Consider the following 20,095-nt stretch of genomic DNA (forward strand, 5'->3'; position numbering starts at 1 on the left):
TCTCTTCTCCTTCTGGGACCCCTATTATGTGAATGTTGTTGCGTTTAATGTTGTCCCAGGGTTCTCTTAGGCTGTCTTCATTTCTTTTCATTCGTTTATCTTTATTCTGTTCCATGGCAGTGAATTCCACTATTCTGTCTTCCTGATCACTTATCCATTCTTCTGCCTCAGTTATTCTGCTATTGATTCCTTCTAGTGTATTTTTCATTTCAGTTATTGTATTGTTCATATCTGTTTTTTTGTCCTTTTATTCTTCTAGGTGTTTGTTCTTTAATTCTTCTAGGTCTTTGTTAAACATTTCTTGCATCTTCTTGATCTTTGCCTTCATTCTTTTTCTGAGGTACTGGATCATCTTCACTGTCATTATTGCAAATTCTTTTTCTGGAAGGTTTCCTATCTCTACTTCATTTAGTTGTTTTTCTGGGGTTTTATCTTGTTTCTTCATCCAGTAAATAGTCCTCTGTCTTTTCATTTTGTCTATCTTTCTGTGAATGTGGTTTCCATTCCCCAGGCTTCAGAATTGTAGTTCTTCTTGCTTCTGCTGTCTGCCTTCTGGTGGATGAGGCTATCTAAGAGGCTTGTGCAAGCTTCCTGATGGGAGCGACTGGTGGTGGGTAGCACAGGGTGTTGCTCTGGTGGGCAGAGCTCAGTAAAACTTTAATCTGCTTGTCTGCTGATGGGTAGGGCTGAGTTCCCTCCCTGTTGGTTTTTGGCCTGAGGCGTCGCAACACAGGCGCTCACAGGCTCCTTGGTGGGGCTAATGGCAGACTCTGGGAGGGCTCTCGCCAAGGAGTCCTTCCCAGAACTTCTGCTGCCAGGGTCCTTGTCCCCGTAGTTAGCCACAGCCACTCCCCACCTCTGCAGGAGACCCTCCAGCACTAGCAGGTAGGTCGGTTCAGTCTCCTATGGTGTCACTGCTCCCTCCCCTGGGTTCTGATGCACACACTACTTTGTGTGTGCCCTCCAAGAGTGGACTCTCCACTTCCTCCAGTCCTGTCAAAATCCTGCAGCCAAATCCCATCAGCCTTCAAAGTCTGATTCTCTAGGAATTCCTCCTCCTCTTGCCAGACTCCCAGGTTGGGAAGCCTAATGTGGGGCTCAGAACCTTTACTCCAGTGAGTGGACCTCTGGTATAAGTGTTCTCCAGTTTGTGAGTCACCCACCCAGCAATTATGGGATTTGATTTTTTTATGATTGTGCCCCTCCTACCATCTCATTGTGGCTTCTCCCCTGTCCTTTGATGTAGGGCATCTTTTTTGGCGAGTTCCTGTGTCCTCCTGTAAATGATTGTTCAGCAGTTAGTTGTGAGTCTGGTGCTCTCACAAGAGGGAGTGAGCCCAGTACTCTGCCATCTTGAACACTATTCCGTCCTTCTATTATTGTGATGTATTGATTGATTGATTTTCTTATGTTGGACCAACTTTGCATTTATAGGATAAATTTCACTTAATCTATAATTTGGTGTATAATCTTGTAAATATTCTGTTCTGTTTGGATATTTAGCTTGCTTGTTGTTATGGAATGAATGTTTGCATACCCCTCTCCCCCAAATTAATATGCTGAAGTCCTAACCTCCAGTGTGATAGTATTTGGAGGTAAAGTCTTTGGGAGGTAATCAGGATTAGATGAGGTTGAGGGTGGGACACTCATGATGTGATTAGTGCCCTTATAAACAAAAGGAATCACCCTCTCACTCTCTCTTCTCTCTCTTTCTCTCCATACACATGCACTGAAGAAAACCCATGTGAACACACAGTGGAAAGTGGTTATCTGCAAGCCATGGAAAGATTCCTTACCCGATCCTGCCATGCTGGTACCCTGCCCTTGGACTTCCAGCCTCCATAACTGTGAGGGAAAAAAATGTCTGTTTTTGAAGCCACCCAGTCTATGGTATTTTGTTGTAGCAGCCTGAGAAGACTAAGACATTAGTATTTTGCTGAGGATATTTACATCCATATTCATAAGGGACATAGTCTGTAATTTTCTTTTCTCACGATGTCTTACCTAGCATTGGTGTTAGGATAATAATAGATTATAGAAGGAGTTAGGAAGTGTTCACTCCTTTTCTCTTTTTTGGGAAGAGTTTGAGAAGAATTGGTGTTAAATCTTCTTTGAATGTTTGCTAGAATTCATTAGTGAAGCTATGTGGTTCTGAACTTTTCTCTGTTGGGAAGTTTTAAATTACTGATCTAATATCCTTAATAGCTAAAGGTCTGCTCAAATTTTCTATTTCTTTTTGAGTCAGTTTTGTTAATTTCTAGAAATTTGTCCATTTTATCTAGGTTATCTAATTTCTTCATGCAAAATAGTTCATAGTGTTCCCTTACAAAATCTTATATTGTAAGGTTGATAGTAATGCCTCCACTTTGATTTTTTATTTTAGTTATATGAATTGACTCTCTTCTGTCTCTTTTCAGTCTGCTTAAATTTTGCTAATTTTGATCTTTTCAAAGAATTAATATATTAGTCTACTCAAGCTACCATAACAAATACCACAAACTACATGGCTTAAACAACAGACATTTCTGCTTCTGTTCTAGAGGTTAGAAGTCCATGATCAAGGTGCTGGCAAACTTGGTTTCTGGTAAGAGCTCTATTCCTGGCTTGTAAAGTACAGCCTTCTTAGTTATCCCTCATATCGCCTTTCTTCTGTATGCTTGCTTTTGTCATCTTTTTATAAGGACACAAGCCCTATTGAATTATGCCCCCATGCTTATGACCCCATTTAACCTTAATTACCTCCCTAAAGGCCCTATCTCTAAATATAGTCACATTGAGAGTCAGGGCTTCAACATATGAATTTTAGGGGAACAGTTTGGTCCATATCAACCTACTTTTAGTTTCATTGATTTTCTTTATTATCTTTCTATTATTTATTTCATTTATCTCTGCTTGAATCTTTATTATTTCCTTCCTTCTGCTACTTTGGTTTTGTCTCTCTTTTCCTAGTTCCTTAGGAGTAAACTTAGGTTATTAATTTTTGATCTTTCTTATTTTTTGATGTAAGTATTTACAGCTATAAATTTCTCTCTTAGAACTGCTTTCACTGCATCTCATAAATATTGTTATGTTGTGTTTTTCTTTTTCAATAGTTTAAATATTCCTTAATTTCTCTTATTATTTCTTCTTGACCCATTGGGTGTTTAAGAGTGTGTTGCTTAATTTTCATATATTTGTAATTTTCCCAGATTTCCTTCTGTTATTGATTTTTGGCCTCATTTCACTGTGGTCAGAAAAGATATTATATGTATGATATTTATCTTATAAATCTACTAAGACTTATCTTGTGGTCTAACATATGGTATATCCTGGAGAATGTTGGGTCTAGCTGGTTTAGAACGTTGCTCAACTCCTCCATTTCCTTATTGATCTTCTGTCTATACATTCTGTCTATTATTGAAAGTGGAATTTTCAAATCCCCAACTATTGATGTAGAACTTTCTATTTCTCCCCTCAAATCTGACAAACTTTTCTTCTTATGCTTTAAGACTTTTTTTTTTCTCCAGGTTTATTGGGACATAATTGACATATAACAAACACTGTGTAAGTCTAAGGTATACAAAGTGATGACTTGATACATGTATATTGTGATATGATTACCACAATAAGGTTAGTTAACACCTCCATTACTTCACATAGTTACTTTTGTGTGTGTATGGGGGGGGTGAGAACTTTTAAGATCTACTCTCTTAGTAAATTTCAAGTATACATTACAGTATTGCTATCTGTAGTCACCATGCTGTACATTAGATCCCCAGAACTTACTCATCTTATAACTGGAAGTTTTACTCATTGACTACCTTCATCTGTCCCCACCCCCCACCTCTGCCTCTGGCAATCATCAAGCTCGTCTCTGTTTCTATGAGCTTAGTTTTTATAGATTTCATAAAACGGAGATCATATGATATTTGTCTTTCTCTGTCTGTCTTATTTCACTAAGCATAATGCCCTCAAAGTTCATCCATGTTGCTGCAAAAGGTAGAATTTCCTTTTTTTTTTCATGGCTGAATAACATTGCATTATATCAATTGCTTTTTATTTATTCATTCATTCATCGATGGACACTTAGTTCTGTTATCTTAGCTATTATAAATAATGCTGCAATGAACATGGGGAGGCAGATATCTCTTCAAGATGGTGATTTCATTTTTTTATATATCCAGAAGCAGAATCACTGGATAACATGGTAGTACCATTTTTAATTTTTTGAGGAACCTCCATGCTTTTTCCATACTGGCTGTACCAAATTACATTCCTACCCTCACCAGCACTTCTTATGTCTTGTCTTTTTGATAGCAGCCATTCTAACAGATGTGAGATGATATCTCATTGTGGTTTTGATTTACGTTTCCCTAATGATTAGTGACACTGAGCATCTTTTCATGTAACTCTTGGCTATTTGTAGATCTTCTTTGGAAGGAAATGTCTATTCAGGTCCTTTGCCCATTTTCGATTGGATTATTTGTTTTTTTGTTTTGTTTTGCTGTTGAATTGTATTAGTTCCTTATATATTTTGGCTATTATTGCCTTATCAGATATATGGTTTACAAATATTTTCTCCCATTCCATAGGTTGCCTTTTCATTTTGTGATTATTTATTTTGCTGTGCAGAAGCATTTCAGTTTGATGTAGTCTCACTTGTTTATTTTTGCTTTTGTTGTTTGTGTTCTTCATATTAAATCCAAAAAATAATTGTGAAAACTATATCAAGGAACATTTCCCATGTATTTTCTTCTAGGAGTTTTACAGTTTCAAGTTTTAAAAGTCTTTAGTCCACTTGTAATTAACTCAAATTATTGTTAGTGGTTTAAGGTAGGGGTCCAATTTCATTCTTTTACATGGGGATAGCCAGTTTTCCCAACACCATTTATTGGAGACTATCTTTTATTCATAGAATATTTTTGGCTTCATTGTTAAATATTATTTGACCACATATGCATGGATTTATTTCTGGGATGTTGATTCTATTCCATTGGTCTAAGTGTCTATTTTTATGCTAGCCCTATACTATTTTGATTACTGTAAATTTGTAATATAGTTTGAAATCAAGAAGTGTGATACCTCCAGCTTTATTCTTCTTTCTTAAGATTGCTTTTGCTATTCAAGGTCTTGGGGTTTCATATGGATTTTAGGATTTGCTTTTTCTAATTCTGTAGGAAATACCGTTGGAATCTTATAGGGATTACATTGAACCTATAGATGTCTTTGGGTAGTATGGACATTTTAACAATATTATTTCTTCTGATCCATGAACACACGATACCTTTTCATTAATTTGTTTCTTCCTCAATTTCTTTCCTCAATGTCTTGTAGTTCAGTATAGATTTTTCACCTCCTCATTTTATTCCATAGTATTTTGTTATTTTTGATGCTATTGTGAATGTTTTCTTTATTTCTTTTTCACATATTTCATTGTTAGTGGAAAGAAATGCAACTAATTTTTGTGTGTTTGTTTTGCATCGTGAAATTTTACCCTGAGTTCTTTAGGATTTTCTACATATAAGATTATGTCATCAGAAAATGGACAATTTTACTTCTTCCTTTCTGATTTGAATGGCTTTTTTTTTTCTCTTTTTCTTGCTTGATTGCTCTGGTCAGGACTTTCAGTACTATTTGAGTAAGAGTGGTGAGAGTGGGCACCCTCATCTTGTTTCTGATCTTAAAGGGAAAGTTTTCGGTCTTTTACCATTGAGTATGATGTTAGCTGTGGGCTTGTCATATACAGCCTTTAGTAGGTTGAGGTACATTCCTTCTTTACAAGATTTGTTGAGAGTTTTTTTTTTATCATGAAAAGATGTTAGATTTTGTCAAATGTTTTTTCTAGATCTATTGAGATAATATGACTTTTATTATTCATTATTTTAATGTGATGTCAAATTTATTGATTTGCATATGTTGAACCATCCTTGCATCCCAGGGATAATCCCATTTGATCATTGTGTTTGATCTTCTATATTTGCTTTTGAATTCAGTTTGCAAATATTTTGTTGAGAATTTTTTCATCTATGTTCACCAGGGATATTAGCCTAGAGTTTTCTTTTCTGGCATAGAACTTATCTGGCTTTGGTACCATGGTAATGCTGGCCTCATAAAACTAGTTTGAAAGTATTTCCTCCTCTTCAGTTTTTTGAAAAATAGGCATTAATTCTTCTTTATAAATGATTGATAGAATTCACCAGTGAATCCATCCGGTCATGGGCTTGCCTTTGTTGTGAGAATTTTGATTACTGATTCAATCTCCTTATTCATTATTGGACTGTTCAGATTATTTATGTCTTCATGATTTGGTCTTTGTAGGTTGTATGTTTCTAGAAATTTATCTATTTTTTCCAGGTTATCCAATTTCTTAGTGTATAATTGTTCATAGTCTCTTATGATCTTTTGTATTTCTGTGGTATCAGTGTAATGTCTCCTCTTTCATTTATATTTTTGTTTATTTGGGTCCTCTTTTTTTTCTTGGTTAGTCTACCTAAATATCTGTAAATTTTGTTTATCTTTTCAAAGAACTAACTCTTAGTTTTGCTGATCTTTCAAAAATTGTGTTTCTATTTTGTTTATTTTTGTTCTAATCTTTATTATTTTCTTCCTTCTGCTAACTTTGAGCTTAGTTTGTTCTTTTTCTAGTTTATTTGATATTTTTTGATGTATACATTTATAGTTATAAACTTTACTCTTAGAACTGATTTAGCAGCATCTATAAGTTTTGGTATGTTATGCTTCCATTTTTGTTTATCTCAAGTTTGTTTTTTTTTTTTTTTTTTTTTGTGGTATGCAGCCCTCTCACTATTGTGGCCTCTCCCACTGCAGATCACAGGCTCTGGACACGCAGGCTCAGCGGCCATGGCCCACGGGCCCAGCTGCTCCGCAGCATGTGGGATCTTCCCAGACCGGGACATAACCCGTGTCCCCTGCATCGGCAGGCAGACTCTCAACCACTGTGCCACCAGGGAAGCCTTCAAGTTATTTTTTGATTGACTTTTTTTCTTCTTTGATTCATTTCTTTTTTAGGAGTGTGTTGTTTTATTTCCAAGTTTTATGAAATTTCTACCTTTTTGTTATTAATTTCTAGTTTCATACCATTCTGGTTAGAAAAGTTAGCTGGTTTGGAGAATTTAATCCATTCATATTTAAAGTAATTATTGATAGACTGAACTTACTCTTGACATTTTTTTGATTGTTTTCTGTCTTTTTTGTAGATACTTTGTTCCTTGCTTCTTCTCTTTCTGTCTTCCATTGTGATTTGATGACTTTTAGTGGTAGTATGCTTTGACTTCTTTATCATAATCTTTTGTATATTTACTACAGGCTTTTCTTTTGTGGTTACTATGAGGCTTACATATAATATATATATATATTTTTTAAACGCCTTTATTGGAGTATAATTGCTTTAATTGTTGTGTTAGTTTCTGCTGTATAACAATGTGAATCAGCTATATGTATACATATATCCCTATATCCCATTCCTCTTGCATCTCCCTCCCACCCTCCCTATCCCAGCCCTCTAAGTGGTCACAAAACACAGAGCTGATCTCCCCGTGCAATGCAGCTGCTTCCCACTAGCTATCTATTTTACATTTGGTAGTGTATATATGTCCATGCCACTCTCTCCCTTCATCCCAGCTTACCCTTCCCCCTCCCCGTGTCCTCAAGTCCATTCTCTAGGTCTGCATCTTTATTCCTGTCCTGCCCCGAGGTTCATCAGAACCTTTTTTTTTTTTTTAGATTCCATATATATGTGTTAGCATACAGTATTTGTTTTTCTCTTTCTGACTTACTTCACTCTGTATGACAGACTTTAGTTCCATCCACCTCATTACAAATAACTCAGTTTCGTTTCTTCTTATCGCTGAGTAATATTCCATTGTATATATGTGCCACATCTTCTTTATCCATTCATTGTCGACATATAATATTTTATAGTTAAAACATCTTTTTTTAAGCTGATAACAGCTTAACTTCAATAGCATACAGAAACTTTTTATTTTTACTTATTCCCCCCTCACATTTTAGGTTATTGATGTTAAAACTTACATTTTTAATATTATGTATGCAAAAAGAAGTTATTGTAGTTATAATTATTTTTGACAGCTTTGTCTTTTAACTTTTAATCTAAAGTTGTATGTGATTTATGCACCACATTACAGTATTAGAGAATCTGAATTTAACTATACATTTAACTTCACCAGTGAGTTTTACACATTCATATGTTTTTACAATGTTAATTAGCATCCTTTCATTTTGGCTTGAAGAATTCCCCTTAGCACTTCTTGTAAGGCAGGCCTGGTGGTGATAAACTCTCTCAGTTTTTGTTTGGGGAAGGTCTTTATCTCTCCTTCATTTCTGAAGGACAGCTTTGCTGGATATAGTATTCTTGGTTGACAGATTTTTTTTTCAATATCATGACTATACCATCCCATTCTCTTCTGGCCTGCAAAGTTTCTTCTGAGTAATCCTCTGGAAATCTTTAGGGGGCTCCCTTGGTTGTGATGAGTCACTTTTCTCTTGCTGCTTTTAAAATTCTCTCTTTGTCTTTACTTTTGAAACTTTAACTTTAATCTGTCTTGTTGTAGCCCTTTTAGGGTTCCACTTATTTGGGGTATTTTGGACCACATGAATCTATATGTCCATTTATCTCCCCTAATTTAGGAAGTTTTTAGCTTTTATTGCTTTAAATGACATTTTTGGCCATTTCCCTCTGTCTTCTCCTTCAGGGATTCCTATAATGTGCATATTTTTCTTTTGATCATATCCTATATGTCCCTAGTCTTTCATTCCTTTTTGCTCATTTTCTTTTTGCTCCTCTGACTGGATAATTTGAAATGACTTAGCTTTAAATTCACTGATTCTTTCTTCTGCTTAGTTGAGTCTGTGTTGAAGTTCTCTGTTGAATTCCTCAGCTCAGTCACTGTATTCTTCAGTTCTAGTATTTCTGGGGTTTTTTTTTAATGTTTTTTTTCTTTGTTGGACTTCTCATTTTGTTCATGCATTTATCCCCTAATTGTCTGTCACTGTTTTCTTGTAGTTCACTGAACTTCTTCAAGAGGATTACTCTGAATTCTTTGTCAGATGGTTCACAGATCTCCATTTCTTTGGGGGAATTTATTGGGGCTTTATTTATGGTCTTCTTTGCAGGTGTCATGTTTCCCTGATTTTTCATGGTCTTTGTATACTTGTGTTCATATCTGCTCATTTGAGTGAGTAGTCTCCTCTTCCAGACTTTACAGGTTCACTTCAGTCAGTCAGCTCAGCGTTTTTGGACAGGTCAGCTGGTAACACCTGTGGGCAAGTGGAGTTTGCTATCAGGGTCTTTAGTTGAGCAAGGCCACTGCCTGAGCTCTAAGGTTGGTGGTGGGAGCACTGCTGGCTGGGCTCCATGCTCCAGTGGTGCCTCTGAATGGTCTCTCTGGTCAGAAGAGGCTCCTGGCTGTGTTCTACTGTGTGCCAGTAGCTGGGCTCAGCAATCATCTATGGTGAGGAGGATTTCAGTCTGTGTTCCCTGGCAGAGCAATGCCAATGGTTGGGTTACATGATTTGGCAGAGTATCAGCTGGGCTCCATCATTGCTCTTGGTTGGGTGGAGGCTTGGGCTGGGTTCCCTGCCTGGGTGAGGCAGCAAGCTGTGTTCAGCAATTGGTCAGGGCTGTATGCTGGATTTTGCTGCTAGATGCAGCTGTAGGTTAGACATCAACCATGGGTGGATGGTACAACAGCCTGAGCTCAGAGGTAGCCCAGGGTCACTGATCAGGCTCCCTGATTATTCAAGGCAAGAGGCTATACTCAACAGTTGGATAGGGCTGCTAGCTTTGCTCCCTCCCTGAGCTGGACTGTAGGTTGAGGTTATGCTCAGCAGTTGGGTGGGCCTTCAAACTTGATTCTCTGCTCAGGTGGGGCCGTAGAAAGGGCTCCATGGCCAGTGTGGCCCATTGGCCTGGGATTCAAAACAGCCAGAACTGCCAGCTGAACTCCCTGGTCAGACAGGACCACCAGCTTGGCTCTGTAGACGGGCAGAGCAGCTGGCTGGGACCTCTGCTTGGACATTCCTGCAAGCAGGGATGTGATACACAAAGATCTGATAGCTAGTTGCTCTCAGTTAGGCCCCCTTCTCTGTCTCTCTCTGATCCCCAGTGACTGAGCTCTGCAGTGATCTCCATGAGGTGAGACCCCAGTGAGCCTCCCAGGAAGTGTCATGCAACACTGAAGAAGTTGGATATCCACTTTGGACTCTCTTTTCCCACAGGAGAAATTGCAGGCTCAGGGGGCCTCTCTTCTTGCTGCACTGTGCCAGGCTGGGGGAAGGGTAATGCTGTCAAAGTGTAGCCACTCCTCTCATCATTATAATGCAATTTGTCTCAGTCTCTGTGGTATAGGGGGGTTCTTCAGCCCCATCCTTGTCTTCTGGGACTTTCACAGTAGTGTGTTGTCTGTGGATAGTTGGTAGTTGGTTTTCTTGTGAGGGAGACTGAAGTCAGGAATGACCTATGCCAACATCCTGATGATGTCATCTCTCTAGGCTCTGTTGTTTTGCATATAAGTGTTTATAGGTGTAATACCTTCTGACAAATTGATCCCTTTATCAATACATAGTGACTTTTTGTCTCTTTTTGCAGTATTTAACTTAAAGACTATGTTGTCTAATAGAAGTATAGCCATTCCCACGGCTTTTGGGTTGTCATTTGTCTGGAGTATATTTTTCCATCCTTTCACTTTCAAGCTATTTGTGTCTTTAATCTAAGGTGAATCTTTTGTGCACAGCATAATCAACTGTGGACAGTTGAATGTTTTTGTTTTTAATCAATTCCTCCAATCTGCATTTTTATTGGAGAGTTAAACTCATTTACGTTGAAAGGAAAAGGTTACTTGTAAAGAAAGATTTATTTCTGTCATTTTATTATTATTATTATTATTTTTTGCAGTACGTGGGCCTTTCACTGTTGTGGCCTCTCCCGTTGCGGAGCACAGGCTCCGGACGCGCAGGCTCAGCGGCCATGGCTCACGGGCCCAGCCGCTCCACGGCATGTGGGATCCTCCTGGACCGGGGCATGAACCCGTGTCCCCTGCATCGGCAGGCGGACTCTCAACCACTGCGTCACCAGGGAAGCCCTATTTCTGTCATTTTCTATTTGTTTTCTCTATGTCTGAGCTTTTTTGCCACCCATTTCCTCAATTACTGCCTTCTTTTGTGTTTAGTTGATTTTTTGTAGTGGAACTATTTTGATTCCCTTCTCATTTCCTTTTAATTATATTCTTTAATATTTTCTTTATTACCATAAGTGTTACATTTACTATCTTAAATTTACCTTGGTCTAGTTTTAATTGATACCAACTTTACATCAATAATATACGAAAATTTGTTTCTATACAGCTTTGCCCTTTATGTTATTGTTATCATGAACTGCATCTTTATACATTGTGTGCCCAATAACATAAAGTTATAATTATTTTTATGCATTTATTTTTAATCACGTAGGAAATAAAAACCAGAGTTAGAAACCAAAGATTCAATAATGTTGATGTTTATATAATCCATGTATTTACCTTTAATAAAGATCTTTATTTCTTCATACATCTTTAAGTTACTATCTAGAGCTCTTTCATTACAACCTGAAGGACTCCCTTTAGCATTTCTTGTAGGGAAGGTCTTGTGGTATTACACTTCCTTTGCTTTTGGTTATCTGGGAATGTCTTACTTTCTCTTGCATTTTTAAAAAACAGGTTTACCAGATATAGAATTCTTAGTTGACAGGTTATTTTCTTTCAGCACTTTAAATGTCATCCCACTACCTTTTGGCTTCCAAGGTTTCTGATGAGAAATCAGCTATTAATGTTATCAAAGATAACTTGTGCCTGATGAGCCACTTCTCTCTTACTGATTTCAAGGTTCTGTCTTTGTTTTTGTCTTTCAACAGTTTGATTATGATGTGTCTCAGCATGGGTCTCTTTGAGTTTATCCCTCTTTGAGTTGAGCTTCTTGGATTTGTAGATTCATCAAGTTTGTGAAATTTTTGGCCTTTATTTCTACAGATATTCTTTCTACACCTTTTTTTTTTTTTTGGCTGTGCCACATGGCATATGGGATCTTACTTCCCTGACCAGGGGTTGAACCCATTAGCACGGTGTCCTAACCACTGGATCACCAGGGAATTCCCCTCTCCCTTCTCCTTTTGAGATTCCCATTATGTCTATATTGTTCTGCTTGATGTATCCCACAGGTTCTTTAGGATCTATTCACTTTTTTGCCCTATTTTGTTCTCTCTTCTCTTCAGATTCAATCATTTCAGTTGGCCTATCTTCAAGTTTGATAATTATTTCTTTTGCCTGCTCAGATTTGCTGTTAACTCCCTTTAGTGAATTTTTCAATTTGGTTATTGTACTTTTTAGCCCCCAAACTTTTGTTTGGTTTCTTTCTATAACTTCTGTGTTTATTGAAATTCTCATGTTGTTCACGCATCATTTTTCTGATTTCCTTTAGCTCTTTGTGCATGTTTAAAGTCTTTGTCATCTAGTAAATCTGATGTCTGAGCTTTCATGGGGACAATTTTTGTCAATTTATTTTTTCCTTTAAATAGGTGACACAATTTTTTTTTGTATTCCTTATGATTTTTTTGTTGTTGTTGAAAATTGAACATTTGAATGCTACGATGTGGTAACTTTGAAGATCAGTTCTTCCCCTTCCCCAGCACTTGTTGTTTTGTTTTGATTGTTGAAGGCTGTAGCTTTAGTGGCATATTTATTTAGGGACTTTCCCAAAATATTTTTGCAAAGACTTTAACCCTTGTCGCATGTGATTACTGAACTTTTTGTTTCTTTACCTCATGTTCAGCTAAGATGTTGACAGAGATTTCATTCCATGCCAAGAACTTAAAGAAAAAAAACAAAAAACACAAACATAAACAATAAACAACAAAACCAAACACCTCTCCTAGTCTTTGCAGATAGTCTCTGCACTGGGGCCCTCTAATACTTAAGCAGGTTTGCATTGAACCTCAGGATTATCCCAACATGAAAGCTTATGGTCTTTTTTATGTCCTTTCTGAGCACATGTCTTGTCCTGGGCATGTTTCTAAAATCCTCTATATTCTTGGTGATTTAGAGTGTCCTAATTTCCCAAAGAATCCAGAATTTCCCCAGCTTTTCCTCTCAGGCTTTAGGTAGTCTCTTATATGTATCACCATCATCTTTTGCCAGAGCCATCTGTGGGTTGTTAGTTGGCCTTGCAGCATTTTTGAGCAATGCTTACCAGTTTTCTGGCCTGAAGTCTGAGTTAGGTGAAACAGAAATGAGTGCCCTGCATCAGTCCTTCAGGTGACCTCCAGACACCTTAGAAGAGATTTTTTGCTCTTGCAGAACCAGGGACCAGAATCTCATACCGCTCTGCTGCTGCTTGAAGACTATCACTGCACCAGGGAGGGAGTGGGCCAAGGGCAAGTAAAAATGCCACAAAGCTTTGTTACTGTTTTCAAGTTGCCTTTTCTTGATTCATTGTTCAGTTGGTTGCTGTAAACCTTTGACTGTTTTCCAGGGTCCTGACAGTTTTTGCTTGTTTTCCGATGTTTCTGTGGAGAGTCAGAAGTTTGGAGCTCATACGTACATTTTGCTGACATCACTCTGCTCATGCATTTTCTTAATATTTTTTAATATGTATATCAAGTCCTAGCCTTGTTGGCTTCCCATCTTTCTTGCCCCTAGGAGCACAATGATCCTATTGTCCTCCTTGGTGCTAGGGAACCCGGGGTCATATCAGTATCTAGATTCATAACAGTTCCTCATCCTCACTGCTTCAGTGAGGAAACATCCACTGCATCTTCCCTGAAGAACATAGTAAGCTGGAGGGTTTTTTGGACTTCGTAGAGATCTGTTCTAGCGCACCAATTTATCAGAGTATTTGATCTCACCCACACACTCCGCCAAAGCTGTTTTAATACCTCCATTTCATTTAATGCAGGCCATCATTTTTTTCCCCAAACTTTCGGGAGGCATCCCAGCAGTGTATTAAGAGCAGTTCCTGGTGTCCTGCCTGGTTGTGTCTTAGTCAACTTAGGCTGCTATGATGAAATACCACAGACCGGGGGACTTAAACAACAGAAATTTATTTCTCACTGTTCTGGAAATCCAAGATCAAGGAGCTGGCAGATTTGATGTCTGATAAGAACCTGCTTCCTGGCTTACAGATGGCTGCCTTCTCTCTGCATGCTCACATGGCCTCTCCTTGGTGCGTGTGTGAGGTTATGTCTTCCTCTTCTTATAAGGCTACTAATCCCGTCATGAGGATCCCACCTTTCATGACCTCATCTACACCTAAGCACCTTCCAAAGGGCCCACCTCCAAACACTATCACTTTGGGTGGTATGACTTTAACATATAGATTTTGGGGGATGCAAACATGCCGTCCATAATGGGGGGTAATCCTGAGTCATAGGAGAACGCCCTTGAATGAACAAACTCTCTCCCCTACAGCCTTCATTTCTGAACCCCAGCCCCTTGGTGCAGCATCCTCAAGATCATCCCCAAGTATATTCTCTCAGTTTGTGATGGAGCACATTAGCCAGCTTCTGCACCTTCTTTAGTGAGTAATTTTTCTTCTCAGTTAGCAGGTCCTTCTCTACTGGGTCATACTGGGATTCGACTGTCACTTTTTATCTAACAACCAAGAGGGAAAGGGAGAGAGGATTTTGTGAAGGGCGTTCCCCTGAGCGGAGATATCTGCATAATATTCAGGGGAGGCTGCTATTCTCCAGCAAGGAGAGTGACGACTCTTTCATGCATGCAGATCAGGGGAATCTGGGGTTTGCTACTGTGAAGCACGTCCACCAGGATAGCCTTATCCCAGGTGTGGTCAGCAGAATTATGACCCCTCAAAGGAGTCCACACCCCAATCCCTGAACCCTGTGAATATGGTATCTTACATGGCAAAAGAGACTTTGTAGATGCGATTAAAGCTACAGACTTTAAATAGGGAGGTCAATAGTTGGGTCAATCTATTCACTGGAGTCCTTAAAAACAGGGAATCTCTCCTAGCTAATGTCTGATATGTGGCTGGAGAGGAAGTGAGAGATTGAAGTCAAAAGGGACTTGACCCCCACCCCCCCATTGTTAGAGGTGCCACATGGAAAGAAAGCATGAGAAGGAACATGGGCAGCCTCTAGGAGCAAAGGCCAGCCCCTAGCCAATAGCCAGCAAAGAAAAGGAACCTCAGTCCAATGGGACAAAGAAAAGTATTCATGGGAGCAGACTCATCCTCAGAGGCTCCAGAAAGGGGTACAGCCTGGCTGGCACCATGGCTTCAGCCTTGGAGAACCTGGTTAGGGGGCGCAGCTGAGCCCCACTGACCCCAGACTTCTCAACTTCTGGCTTATACAAAGATAAGAGAATGAATTTGCATTGTTTGAGCTGCTCAGTTGTGGTAATCTGTTACAGGAGCGATGGGAAAAAAAATACACCAGGCCTCAGGGTTCCACTGCTTCCCACTGAGGCCATGCTGAAGCTGTGAATTTAGGCTTCCTTGTAGTTCAGCCACTCTCAGCTCCTCATAGTACACTGTCCAGCTGCAGGGGCCAGGGGGCTCTTAACACCACTGTGAGGCCTGGGTTCCACACCACCCCAAGTTGGTGATTTCTTGACCTGAGCTCATCATTTCTATCTGACAGCTCATGGCTGGCAACTCCCAGTCTCTCTCATTACAACCACCCGCCACACCATCTCTTGAATGCTCGATGTGCTGCCCAGTCCAGCCTCCCCTTCCAATCACATCCCTTCCCAATGCAGGCAGAGAGGACACCACAGTTGTACTTCTGCAGCAGCCACTGTTCTCCCACTCCACCAGCACATTGCCCTCTGCCCATGAGGGATCCAACTTCAGAGCCTTGCCCCAGAGCTTGCCTGTGGGGACAATATTCAGTAACAAGCCCCAGAAGAGAGCCTGGGTTGGGGGTTCCTGTGAAAATGATATATTAGGAAAGAACAGGGAAGGTGGAGGAACAAAGCAGGGATGTGAGGTCATGAAGAGCCCTTGATGCCATCCTGCAGGGAGGAGAGGAGACAGAGGGACCATCCTCCAGAACCATCCCAGAGGGGGTGAGGGGCTGGGTGGCTGTACTCCTCCCCACCTTGGTCACTGGCAAAGGTCTGATAAGTCCTGAAAGATGCAAATTCCCGGATGCTCCCCATCCTCCATATATGCAGGCCAAGTGGATTCCAGCAGCTTTGGGGCAGTGCCCCCTGCCCCAGCCCTGCAGATGCTGATGTGGGGTGTGAACTGATGGTGCAGGGTTCCAGGGTAGGAAGGACCGACAGGCCCACTACAATTTGGAGCATGGGAGGTCAGGTGCATTTGCCTGCTTGTTGAATAAATAAAAGGACATTGAGACACTCCCCCGTTTGGTCACTTACTCATCTGAGCACACCTTCCCCCTCTGCTCTTGATACCAGCTGCACGCTAGACACAGACATGATCTCTGGGACAGACTCTGTCCCAGAGATCCTCAGAGAGGAAAGGAAGACAGCTGTGTGTGTCCCCTGTGAGTTCCAGGGGCACCAGCTTAGCCTGGGGTGAGCTGTGGGGAAGGCCCAAGGAAAGCTTCTTGGAGGAGGAGATGGCTAAGGGATGCTTTTAAGTAAGAAGAGCAAATAAATCATTGTGTGGCAGGCAAATGGGCAATCCTTTTGCACCAGAGGCCAAGAGAGGCCTATGAGTCTGTCAGGGTTGGGACCCCCGTACTATCACGTGCTAGCTGGGTTGTCCCATGTAAGTCTCCTCCTCTCCCTGGAGCTCAGTTTCTGAACCTGTAGAAGGAGGGAGTTGGCTGAGTTGGAGCAGAGGGCCAGAGGCCATTGTCCACAGGGAGCCAGGACATGACCGCGGCCAGGCCTCCCTGTCCAGCAGGCTGAGTTCTGGCTATAAAGCCCCAGGGCCATTGTGAGGGCTGAGGACAGCTTGCCAGGGCCTGGGGCAGTGTGGAGGCTCAGTACTTTGTGTATGAGTGTGTGCATGCATGTGTGTGACTGTGTGTGTGTGCGCGCGCACATGTGTGTGGTATGTATGGTGTGTGCATATGTGTGTGGTGTATGCATATATATGATGTGTGTTGTGTATATACATATGCGTGTGGTGTGTATATGTGTGTGGTGTATGTATGTGTGTGTAGTGTGTATGTATGTGTGAGTATATGGTATGTGTATACCTATCTGTCTGTGTGTATATATGCACTTGTGTACATGTGTGTATATGTGGGGGAAGTATGGTGTGTGTGCCTGTGTATATACATGTGTGTGGTGTGTGTGTATGTGTGTGTACATGTGTGGTGTGTGTGTATATATGTGTGGTGTGGTGTTTGTACATGTGCATGGTGTGGGTTGGTGTTAGTCATCTCTTACCCTCCTGCCCTCCCTTGGGTTAACCCTACAAGCCCCAGGCCCTTGTACAGGGCAGACGGTGGCTGTGCCACTGGGCCTTCCACCTTGGGCTATTTCTGCTCCAGCCTTGGCCTCCTGGGCAGCAAGCAGGCAGGTGGAGCCAAGTGTCCAGGCCCTGTCAGAGGAGGGAAGGTGGGCCACAGGGGGGCATGTGGGACCAGGAGGAGGCATTTCCTTCCCCGCCCACCAGGCAGATGGCTCCTAATGTGCGACAGACGCTGGAGCTCTGGACTCTCCGTCCTCCCTGCTGCCGGGCCAGGGGTGGGGTGGAGGCTCACAGAGCAGGCCCCAGAAGCCTTCACTGATCCCACAGTGTTGCTCCCAGAGCCGGGATTCCTGGTGGGGATGAGCGGACAGGAGCTCAGTCTGGAAGCCTTCCTCACTGCACAGATCAAATCCTCCCTCATACAGTCAAGTGGGAAACTTCCAGGAGCCCAAGGAAACTCAAGCCCTGAGTGGTACTCTCAAGACCCACTCTGACAGTGTTTTGCAGGTTTGTGTCTTTTGTGCATAAATTGTGGTGAGTTAACCAGCGCCCTCAGTTGATGAGGACTTGCCAGCATGGGCTGGTTTTAACTGCTTCTTGTTTCTGTCCCAGAGGCCCGCTCTGATGTGTTTGGTGTTGCTCTTTGTCCAGGATTTATTCTTTGAACACACATTATTTTGTGCATGGAAGTTTTTAATTTAGGTTTTTACTTTTTCTGCTCAGCCCTGCATTTTAAAGTTTCATCTGTGTCTCTTATTGCCTCCTGGTCCTCTGATCAGTGTGTCCACTGAACGCCGTCTTCCATTCCCCTGGCCTCCTTCAGTTCCTTCTTTCTCAACAAGGCTGTCCTCACACCCCCTCCTTGTCCCCTCTGAGAGCTGTGTGAAATGAGAGTACTCTGGAAAATGATAGAGGCCCTTGGTATCCTGGCCAGCTCAGAACAGAGGCCCAGGCAGAGACTCCAATGTCCTTTGGCTTTGGGCTAATGGCAGCCAAGCCCTGGGTAAACGTCTGAGACAAATGTGGGTCTAGGAATGAAAATCCATAGGGTTAGTGTGATAAAGCCAGTGATGAGAAAACATGAATACACACACACAGGTATGTATACATGCATACACACTTGCATACACGTATACACATATATTCATAGACACACAGATATATACAAATATACACACATACCTAATATAAGCACACATATACAAAACACACATATGCATGTACACTCACACACATGCACACGTCACCACTGTCTTCCCCACTCACACCCATTGTACACACTTGTGCCAGGCATTCTGTCAGCTGCATTTCACTGAGGCCCCCCAACACATAAATTCCTGGGGGAATTTATGACCACCTTACAGATGAAAAGCTGAGGCCCCAAGAGGACCGATGCTAAGGGCACATGGCCTGACCCCAGAGGGTTCTCTCTGGCGGTCACGGGCGGCAGGCGCTGAGTTACAGATTTCTCGAAGAAACTAGCGGTGGTCTCTGTCTTGGTTGGGGGTATAGGGGAAACACCCCCACTGTCTGAAGAAGAGGGTGATGCTGGATCCAAGTGGGAGGTCAAAGGTTGGAGGTCAGTGTGGAAAAGTGAGCTCTGAAAACGAGGGGTGTCTGCAGGAACTTCCCCACGGACAAAAGCACTTTGGAGGTCAGGTGGGAGGCCAGGGGTCCTCAGGGAGCCCCCTGGCGAGGCGGTGCCCAAAGTCTGCTTATGTTCCAGTGATAAGGGATGAGGGACAATGGATAAGGGATGGTAGTTCCTGGGTCTTGGACCCTTCAGGAAATCACTTTCAGGTCTGCCTCCAGTGAGTACTACAGGAAAATGGCCTTTTACTTTAAATTGCCTCGATTTTCAATTTGCTTGATATTTGAGCAGGAGGAGGCCTGCTGAGGCCTTCTTGTTCCCTGCCTGGAGCAGCCTGGAGCTGGACAATTCCAGAGCCCAGCAAGAAGGATGTGGCTTCCCTAAGGGGCATGGGACATCTGCGGGCCAGAGGTGTCCATGGGAAGGGCCCTCAGGTGAAAGCGCAGATCTCCAGCTACCCCTCTGCCCCGTAGCCGGGGCTCTGGCTCCTGGAACCTGGGTCTGCAGGCCATCTACCCACCCACAGACCAACATTTTCCATCCTTCCCTGATGCCGCCTTCCAGGGTCCTCCCCCAGCTCCGGGTCCCCTGCAGCACCCCGAGCCCGCTCCCACCTTCCTATCTGGGCTCCTCCTCTGGAACAGGCCCGGATCCACAGTAGGGAGTCAGCATGGGAATGAGGCTGACAGGATCACTTTCTCCCCAGACACTGGCCGAGCCCCACAGGTAAGATTCCCATCCTCAGGACCCACGTCCAGCTCTGGGAACAGAAAGTGACTCTAGAAATGAGGAGGAGGGGTACTATAAAAGAAACAAAGCAGGGTCCCCTGAGAAGGTAACATTCAGGGATAGACCTGGGAGAGGTGAAGCCAGGCAACCTCTCAGAGGTCAGAGCAGGCAGGGGCTTCGGGACATTGTGGGGTTGGCTTCTCTCTGACAGACAGGGCCCAGGAGGGTCTGAGCCATGGAGGGATGGTCGAACTTGAACTAAGACCCTGTGGGGAGTGGGTCGCGGGGGTGGCCGGTGGGAGGGGTGCCTGAGGACAGATGGGGAATGATAGGTGAAGAAAAGGTGGAGGATGACTCCAAGGTTTATGGCTTAGGCAGGCA

Source organism: Leucopleurus acutus, assembly GCF_964270905.1.
Source record: "Leucopleurus acutus genome assembly, chromosome: 7".
Lineage (NCBI taxonomy): Eukaryota > Metazoa > Chordata > Mammalia > Artiodactyla > Delphinidae > Leucopleurus > Leucopleurus acutus.